Here is a 9,332-nt window from a genome sequence, read left to right as displayed (position 1 = left end):
TTAGGGCTGCAAGATCTTTCGCCCTCTGTGCCCAGGTCCCTTCATCTCCTTTCAGGTGCCTACGCTGCTCTGGTGTCAAAAGGCACCTGCTAGGGCGCCCCTCTCTGCAGAGTAACCCCTTCCCGCCCTGCTAGCCACCGCTTTCATTTCAGGGGACTCCTGGACGACAGGAAGTTCCTTCTCACTCTAGCTTTCACCCCCCTAGGTCACACTCACCGGAGGCAGGTGGCTCTCCCTGGTGAGGGGAAAGGCTTTACTGCGAGGGGCATTTTGCAAGCTGCTCAATGAGAAGAATGCAGGCTGTGAGGAAAAGCCCGGCTTTCCATTTGGTCTGTTATCTCCTAAAGTCTGATGAATGCATCCACAAGTAGAGCACTTACCTGGACATCTTCAAATACTTCGGATCCTCCGGCCTCTGTGCGATCCCCCTAATGAACTGCGAAACTCTCGATTTCCTGATGTCTCGCAGCAGGCCAACTCCAGTGAGCCCCGGCTGGCGACGCACCCCATCAGACGCCTCGGTCTGGAGCCACCATTTGAAAATATCCCCAAGGCTATTGTATTCAACCTTTACTTAAAGATCATTTCTACGAGGCATCCAATTTCTGCGGCTCCCCTGGGCTGCGGTTGAAGACAGGCTTCACAGTATTTACTGTTTATAGTTTTGAGCTGACAGCTATTTAAGGGCAAGAGATTTCAGCTGCCACCACCTCTCACAGCTTTATGCCACCAACGCATTTACCAGACAGAACAACCCGGAACTTTGTGAAAACAAGGAAATGAGTGTAATATGGTACAGGGAAAAAGTTTAAACTTTGGAGTTATTTTCTTGCTGGTTATTTCTGTGGGCTCCATCACGTTGAATTATGGGGAGTTGGTTATATCAGCGGCACCTGTACGGCCTACAATAATAATCATTTATTCATCATATAACTAGAGTGATAGCTCTGCTGATCTTGGCTAGGGTCACCCACCCTCGTGCCTGGCTGTTGGCTGGGGTGACTGGGCTACCTCTGCTCGCCATGCCTCTCACCCTGCAACGGGCTAGCCTGGGCGTGTTGTCACAGTAAGGGCAGAGGTACAGCAGAAACACTCATGGCCTCTGGAGGCCTAAGCTCAGAACTGGCACACTGTCAAGCCCAAAGAATTCTATAAAACAAAGCAAGTTCAAGGGCAGCCCATTTTTAAGGCATTGGGGAATAAACTCTGAAAAGAACTGTAAAGTCACAAGACAAAATGACTGGGCATAGGGAAGGTTGAAGTATTGGTACTATTAATGTGATCCACCACAGTTGTATACATGCCTTTCTCCTCTTCTCTGGAGTTCTTTCACTGTGCTTTATTGATCTTTCTGTCTGCCAGTTCCTAGGACAGCATTTGGCATGGACTCAGTATTCACTAAGCAGCCTTGCGTTGCTTTTGGCATGATGGTGCATAGAATAGGCTCTGAAGCTGCAATGGCATCCCAAACTTTTCCCTGTAGCAAACACATCAGTATGAGAGATGTCTCATGGCACTCCTGCTCCCAGCAGTGTCTCTTTACATTTCTCTATGGTGTGTCTAGATCTGGATTTTTAAAAATTTATTTACTCAGCATCCAATAGGGCTTTTCATGTATTTCCTCATTTCTGGAAAATATTTAATCATTTTCTCTTTGACTGTTTCTTCTCCACCATTCACTCTATACTCTTCTTCTGGAATGCATATTAGGTATATGCCAACTTTTTCTCATTAGGTTCTTCATGTTTCTTAACTCCCCTTGTAAATTTATATTTTGCCATCTCTTTTCTCTTTTCCATCTCAATCTATCACTAGTTTTTATCTGTTGTTATTTCTCTCTTTAGCCATATCTACTATGTTATTTAACAAAGTATTTCACGATAAAGGCTGTAGCTTACAATCACCTGGCAGATTAAAAAATACATCAATATATCAATGCCTGGCTCCACACCAGAGTGTCTGGTTTAATTAATTTGGGTCAGGAAATGGACATCAGTGACTATAATGTATAACTAGGATAAAAAACATTAATTAAAACATTTTTTGGGGGGGGATATTTTGCTCAGTGACTGTATTTTTCATCTAGCATTTCTACTTTTTAAAAAATTCCACTGGATCTTATTTCATAAGCCCTGTTTATTTTTTATGGGTGCTAGTCCTTCCTTAGATCATTTTAAACATTCATAATTTGAGTCTCTTTTAGATTGTTCTGTTATCTTTAACTCCTAAAATGTAAATTCCACTACTGGTTGAGTCTGCAGATTGTCTATCATGGCGTTGAACTTCCTCACAAGCTCTGTAAATTTTGACTGTGAGTTCATCTTGCATCTTGTGACTTGGGTTAAGAGGACTTTCTAATGGGCTGTTTCCATGCTTGCCTGTTTCTCATCCCGTGGATTTCACTGGATCTCAGTAATTTTTTATACCAGGGCATCTTCTCAGGGTTTATACTATACATACAGCTCAAATTCAGAGTTTGTATCTAGTCACATATAGGCTTGGTGTTCTGAGCTCAAGCACATAACACATTTCAGTCATTATCTAGGGCAAAAGGCTAATTTCCATTCTGCAAAATAAGGATATCTGGACTGTTGTTTGTGAACTTACAATATATTCCTAGGTGCCTGCTCATGTGGGGAGCCCACTTCTGGTTCCTTGGCTGGTATTCCTTTTTGGGCATCTTTATGTCCAATTCCTGGCCCTCACACCCACTTTGGCCACAAGTCTTTAGCTCCTGTGCACTATTACGGATTTCCTCTCCATTTCTCTCACACAGAAATTTCCCTTTCTTGCTTTTAAGCTAGAATGTGCATTTTCTTAATAAGATTTTAACTAGTTTTAGATTTACAGAAAAATTGCAAAGATACCTGAGAGTACTATATACCCTATACCCAGTTTCCCCTGTTGTAAACATTGTATATTGGTACAATACATTTGTTATAACTAATGAACCAATATTGATATATCATTATAAGCTTAAGTCTATATTTTATTCAGATTTCCTTAGTTTTTACCCATGCCTTTTTTCTGTTCCAGGATACCATATTACCTTTAATCGTCATGTCTCCAGGGCTCCTCTCGACTATGCTGGGTTCCTGGACTTTCCTTGTTTTTGATGAACTTAACAGTTTCAAGGAGTACAGGTCAGATATTTTTAGAGAATATTTTCCCATTGAGAATTTTCCTGATATTTTCCTCATAATTAAATTGGGTTTTTGAAAGGAAGATCACAGAGATAGAGGTGGGATTCTCATCACATTGTAGCAAGGGGATGTGAGAAGTGAGAACTCCCTTGGGACTTTTTTGGGATGTAAGTCACTATGTGTAGCCCACACTTAAGGAGTGAGGAATTATACCTACTCCCTTTGAGGACAGAGTATCTGCTTAAATTATTTGGAATTCTTTTGCACCGAAAAGTTTGTCTCTTTTCTCCATTTACTAATCTGTTTATCCAGTCACTTATATCAATATGGGCTCATGGATATTTATTTTATACTTCAGGTTGTGAGCCAATACTCCAGTGCTTATTTTGTTGCTCACAGTGTTATAGCTTTGGCTACTTGAGAACTCTTTCAATCAACTTCTGTGTAATTTTGATCTAACCCTATCATCGTGTGTGTTTATTCTTTTTTGTTTTGAACACTTACATTCTGTACCACAAAATGCTTCAGACTCATCTTGTATATTCCCTTAGTCCTAGAACCAACCATTTTTCCCAAAGATTCTTGACTCCTTTTACTAGGGCATAGTAATAGAAAACAAGATCTAGGTGCTGGCTATGCATGTTCCTAATGTAGTTTGTTGCTCCTAGGCCACCTCAGCTTACAAGAAATATAGGTGTGTATATGTGTATATACATATATCTATAAATATTTCCAAATGCATCCATCTCTATCTATTTTAAGCAAAACATGAGTTCACACTGAATGTCTCCAACTCTAATCCATTGCTTCATGGATCATTCTAGCATCCTCTTGCCTGTCTGTATCTCCTGGGTGGCTCCTATCATCCACCATTCATTTATTTAATTATATAGTTCCAGTAGTCCTATATAATGGTTTCTAAATTGTTAGCCGTATCCTCATGGAAAATAACTTTATCAGCTAAAGTGCATATGTACAGTTCTGTTGCCTTCAGTCTTACATAGTCACCACTCATTTCCAAAGTTACTTAGGTCAGCACATTTTCCCCCATCTCCTTTAATGAAATTATGTCACACATATATATATATATATATATATATATATATTAGAATTAGATTCTTATGTCACGGTTTACATCCCAGACCTTCTAAATGTTTTTTTAAAAATTACATATATGAAGGTTCACTTTTTTCTTTTTATTTAAAAAAATATTTATCTTTAAGTGACAAATAAAAATTTTATAAATTTATGGTGTACAATCCGATCTTTTATATATGTTTACATTATTAAGTGGTTAAACCAAGCTAATTAACATATGCCTTATTTCACATACTTATTTTGTGGTGAGAACACTTAAAATCCACTCGGATTTTGATAAATACTTAGAGTCATGTACCCACCATTATAGTGTCATACAGATTAGTTAAAATACTTTGTGCTTCACCTCTTCAACCTTTATCCCCTCCCAAGCTGCTGGCAATCACTGGTCTGTTTACTACCTCTGTAGTTTTCTATATGTCATATAAAAGGAATCATACGTAGGTAGCCTTCCCAGACTGACTTATTTCACTTAGTAGTACGTGTTTAAGATTCATCCATATTTTTGTGTAGCTTGATAGCTAATTTCTTTTTATCACTGAATAGTAGCCCATTGCATGGACGCACCACAGTTTGTTTTCCATTCACCTATTGAAGGACATCTTGGTTCCTTCCAGTTTTTGGCAATTATGAATAAAGATACTACAAACATTTATGTGCAGGTTTTCATGTGTATGTATACTTTTGAAATGTATATACACATATATTTGCTATATAGCATTTGTGTATGAGCTTATAAAATTTTATCCATCTAGCATATTGATTCAGAAGTCCCTGAGAATTAGGGCAACGTACAGATATTGAAAGCTGAAAAGGGCTTCATGGGCCATAACTAATTTAACCTACAGTAAACTTTTTACATATAGAGAACCACACTTAAGGGCTGAAGTTGCCATGTTATCGCCCACCTTAGCATGTTCACGTTGAGCAACAGATCTATATGCTGACTAAGCAGTCTGTGGACACACAAAGAGAAGCAAGACATAGAGAGGAAGGAGTAGAGAAGGCAATCTCTGTTTCAGTTTCTGATTAACTTTCCAATTCCCACTTTATTTTTCATGGCACCTTGCTGTACTTTCTGTTTGGACTCTATGAAATTCCTTTTCATTGGTTTAATAACCTTCTTATTTTAGTTAGCCTTTGTAAACTTCTGTTCCTTGCAACCAAAGAAAACCCTAAAAACTATACAACAAAAACCAAACAAAAAACCTGGAGAAGATTGTTTTTGATTAAGAAAAGAGACTATTGGAACTCAAAATCCCCAAATCCTTATCAGCGGCTACTGTGTTTATAACTTCCCCATCATGTCCCTGATATAATCTCAAGAGATTTTTTAGGAATACTCTTAATAAAAATCAAAGCATTGCTCATGAATGCCTAAGTGGTATTCTCCACTTGTTGTTTAGGTTGTACTACTTTTGTATTTTGAAAAGCTGATTCATATACCTGCTTTAGGCCTCTGTCCTCCTGCCCCTAGATTAGTCCTGTTGGAACTTCTAAGAACAAGGAACTCTTTTTCCCATAGGCCCTGGTCCCTAAACACACAGCTACATAGGAGCTACAGGAGGGAGCTGCACAAGCCAATGAAAGGAACCAAAAGGAAGAAAAGATTTTTACTTTTTTTTGAGCTCCTATTGTAATCTCCAACCCCTGAACACATACTACTCTTTATTTTATTTTATGTTATTTCATTTTATGTTCTTTTCTTTTCTTTCAGGAAAATATGAAAGCACAAATATTTTGGTTGCATTTTATATCTTTGCCTCTCCCTAGCAAAAGTTAGAGGTATGCCCTTCCCATTTACTCTGCTCACCGCATCCTTCAGATGTGGGTCTACCCCCACCCCCAGCCCTGAATCCCTGGTGTATTTTATTTTCTGTTATGGAACAACTTATATAAAAAGTGTAGTAATCTTAAGTGTACAGTTCTGGAATTGTTATCTATGTATGTACACACCTATGTAATGAGCACCCAGATCAAGATTTAGAAAGTTATTATTATGCCAAAAAAGTTCTGTAAACTTCATGTAAATGGAATTCTGTAGTATTCAATCTTTTCATATTTCATCCATGCTGTTGTATATATAAGTAGTTCATTTTAGTTTTGAGGGGCTATGCAATGTTCTACTATATGAGATACTATAATTTATTCACCCATTCTTCTGTAATTGCACAGGTGGCTATTATGAATAAAGTGGCTCTGAGTACTCATGTACAAGTCAGTTTTTGGGGGGTGGAAGGGGTAGGGGAGGAATGTGGCAGAGCTCAGCAGCCCAGTCCCTAACAGTTGGCTGCTAACCAGTAATGGTCGGCAGCCCGGGGTTCGGCAGCAGTATTAGAATCTTCTTGGATTAGTAGTGGCTTACTGGACCGAGCATTGAAAAAAAGGGCTATGATTAATTAATGATGTCTTCCATCAGCTCAAAAGAATAACACTGGATACATGCAAAGTATTTATCTTCCTGAATTTAAAGTACGCTACTACCAAATTTTGAGGAGCCATGATGTGGTCTGTTCTTTTCTCCCCTGATGTGTGAAAAAGCATATAATCACCTTTGAATCCAAGAGACCCTGTTGGATTAGTTAATGAACATCTCAGGGATCTATTCTACGTTGTAGGGACTGCACCAGTAATAAATGAGTGAAGAATGACTGCCTCCATTGAAGGACACTTATTCTAGAACATAATGTAAGGCAGTCACTCATTATCCTTGATACTGCAGATTAATTCCTCGTATTCTATCAGAACACAGTTTCTCCATTGAATGCAATATTTATCATACTCCTAGTCTGAAGTTAGGTCAATGTACTCAAAGACAGTGGAATGTAATCAAATAAAACTAATAAACTTAATGCAGTTTTAATGATTAAGCTTTTAAAAATATATATTAAATAATCATGGCTTTTCCCTTGAATTCTGGTTGGTATTAATTAACAGTTTTAGGTGCAACATTATGCATAAATGAGGTAATATTGTGCAGGTCTTCAATATTCCTGAGGGATAGAACTCAACACCTTTCACAAATGTAGAAATTTGTCATTTGGCAATATATTTATATAATTCTTTGGGTTTGTTGTTATATGTAAAAATCTTTGAGTTTGTTTCCAAATTACACCTCTTGAGGCTTTTTGCTCATATTTCACAATGTGGATAAGTACATTTTAATTTCGGTAATGAAATTTTGGGGGAGAAGGGCACAAATTTTTACATCATGGCACAAAATTAGTATTATTCCACAAAATTGTAAGTGATAAAAAGCAGACAAAGCCAGATTCTGGATGGTTAACACTCACTCTATATACCCACCAAAAATATTCAAATGCATACCTCAGGAAAATTTAAATTATAAGTATGCATTCCTAAAAATATTGTTGAATGAAATAATGAAAGGTATCCTTAATGACTTCTGCCAGCTCAGACACAAAGTCCCTGAGATAACCAGGTGACCTTAGCCTGACATCTCCCTTCCTTGTAGCTGATTCACATCTTCGCAGACATACCACTGTTTTTCCGTTGATCACAGAACCCATCCCCATTATGTACTGCTACATTAATCACATAGCAAAATTCCCACTGTATGGGGTTTGGTGCATTTTTCAGTGTTGTTGTGAATTGAAATAATCACCCCTCCAAAGACTGAGGCAGTTCCTTATATCACCTACATCTTTATTATGAATATGTTATGTTATAGCATCTCCACAATTTCTTGGTATAATAAAAACACAGATTCCCATTTTCCTTCATAGACCCATGTAACCGGGCTGTCATAAGCGGGAAGCTGGGCATCTCTGGCTATAACAAACATTCTAGATAACGGTTATGGTGTGCTGAAGAATTAGTGGAAGTACTGTGATTTTTCCACAGGTTTTATACACAGTACATTCGAATCATGACTCTACCACGTTTTATTTATTTATTTGTTTATTTTTATAAGTTCTTCATCGTACTTCATCTATCGTGCTTTAAAACATTTCTCTACCTATTATTTTTCTACTTATTCCTTCATCTACCAGTGCAACCATCCATTCACTTCCCCATTCATGCATTGTTTGTTTATTTAGTGTTTTAATCATTTAGCCATTATTTTACTGAGCAGCTAAACTAGCCTTGACAATGGATTTGGGTGACTTTGGGTAAGTTAGCCTCTTGAGCCTCAGTTTCCTCATTTGTAAAGTGATTATAATGAGAATATTTGCCTTCTGGGTTTGTTATGATGGTGAAATATGAAAGCCTTGGTAAATGCTCAGTACAGGGTCTTGGTAAATATTACATACACAATTTGAAAGAATGGATATTCTGTTGTTGGGTGAAGTGTTCTATAAACATCAAATAAATCCAGCTGGTTGGTGATGTTTTTCTTATCTTCCATATCCTTGTTGATTTTCTGCCTACCAGTTCCATCAATTACTGAAAGAGTTGAAGTCTCCGACAGTAATTGTGAGTTTTTCTATTTATCTTTTCAGTTCTTCTAGATTTTGTTTCATTTTTAAAAAGCTCTCTTGTTAGGTACATACATGTTTAGGATTTTGATGTCTTCTTGGTAAATTGACCCCCCCCCCTTTTTTTAGACAAAAGAGCAAATGCAGTCCCCCACTACCACAAATTATGCAGTTGAGTTTCCCACATTTGGGGAAATCACAGGGGTTAGCACATCAGAAGTGCAATGGATAAGCCTTACTCTGGAAAAAACACCTTCGTGATCATGGTATCTCCCCTGCCAGGTAAGGATGGTAAATTGACCTTTTTATAAATATGTAATGTCCCTCTTTATTCCTGGTAATTTTCATTGTTCTGAAGTTTAATTTGTCTGATATTAATATAGTTACTCCCATGTTTTTTTGGTTGGCGTTTGCCTGGTATACCTTTCTCCAGAATTTAACTTTTAACCTATCTGTATCACCATAGTTCAAGTGAGTTTCTTGTAGAAAGTGTATAGTCATTGTGATAATGTATCTTTTAAATGATGTGTTTTAACCATTTATATTTAATATGATTATGTTTGGATTTATGTCTACTATTTTAATATTTATTTTCTGTTTGCTCCTTTTCTTTTTCATTGCTTAGTTCTCTTTTCCTGCCTTGTTTTGAATT

General features: G+C 37.5%; 1 non-coding gene across 1 annotated transcript; it reads right to left on the bottom strand.

The window, feature by feature from the left end:
- Positions 1 to 8,808: 8,808 nt before the first annotated feature.
- On the bottom strand, positions 8,809 to 8,970 carry LOC142873083 (U1 spliceosomal RNA). The gene has a single exon (XR_012921151.1). It is a non-coding gene; the product is annotated as a U1 spliceosomal RNA (small nuclear RNA).
- Positions 8,971 to 9,332: the final 362 nt, after the last annotated feature.

The sequence above is a fragment of the Microcebus murinus genome, chromosome 9 (genome assembly GCF_040939455.1).
Source record: "Microcebus murinus isolate Inina chromosome 9, M.murinus_Inina_mat1.0, whole genome shotgun sequence".
In the NCBI taxonomy this organism is placed as follows: domain Eukaryota; kingdom Metazoa; phylum Chordata; class Mammalia; order Primates; family Cheirogaleidae; genus Microcebus; species Microcebus murinus.
Note: the sequence above shows the minus strand (reverse complement) of the source record. Positions and strands in the feature narration are given on the sequence as shown.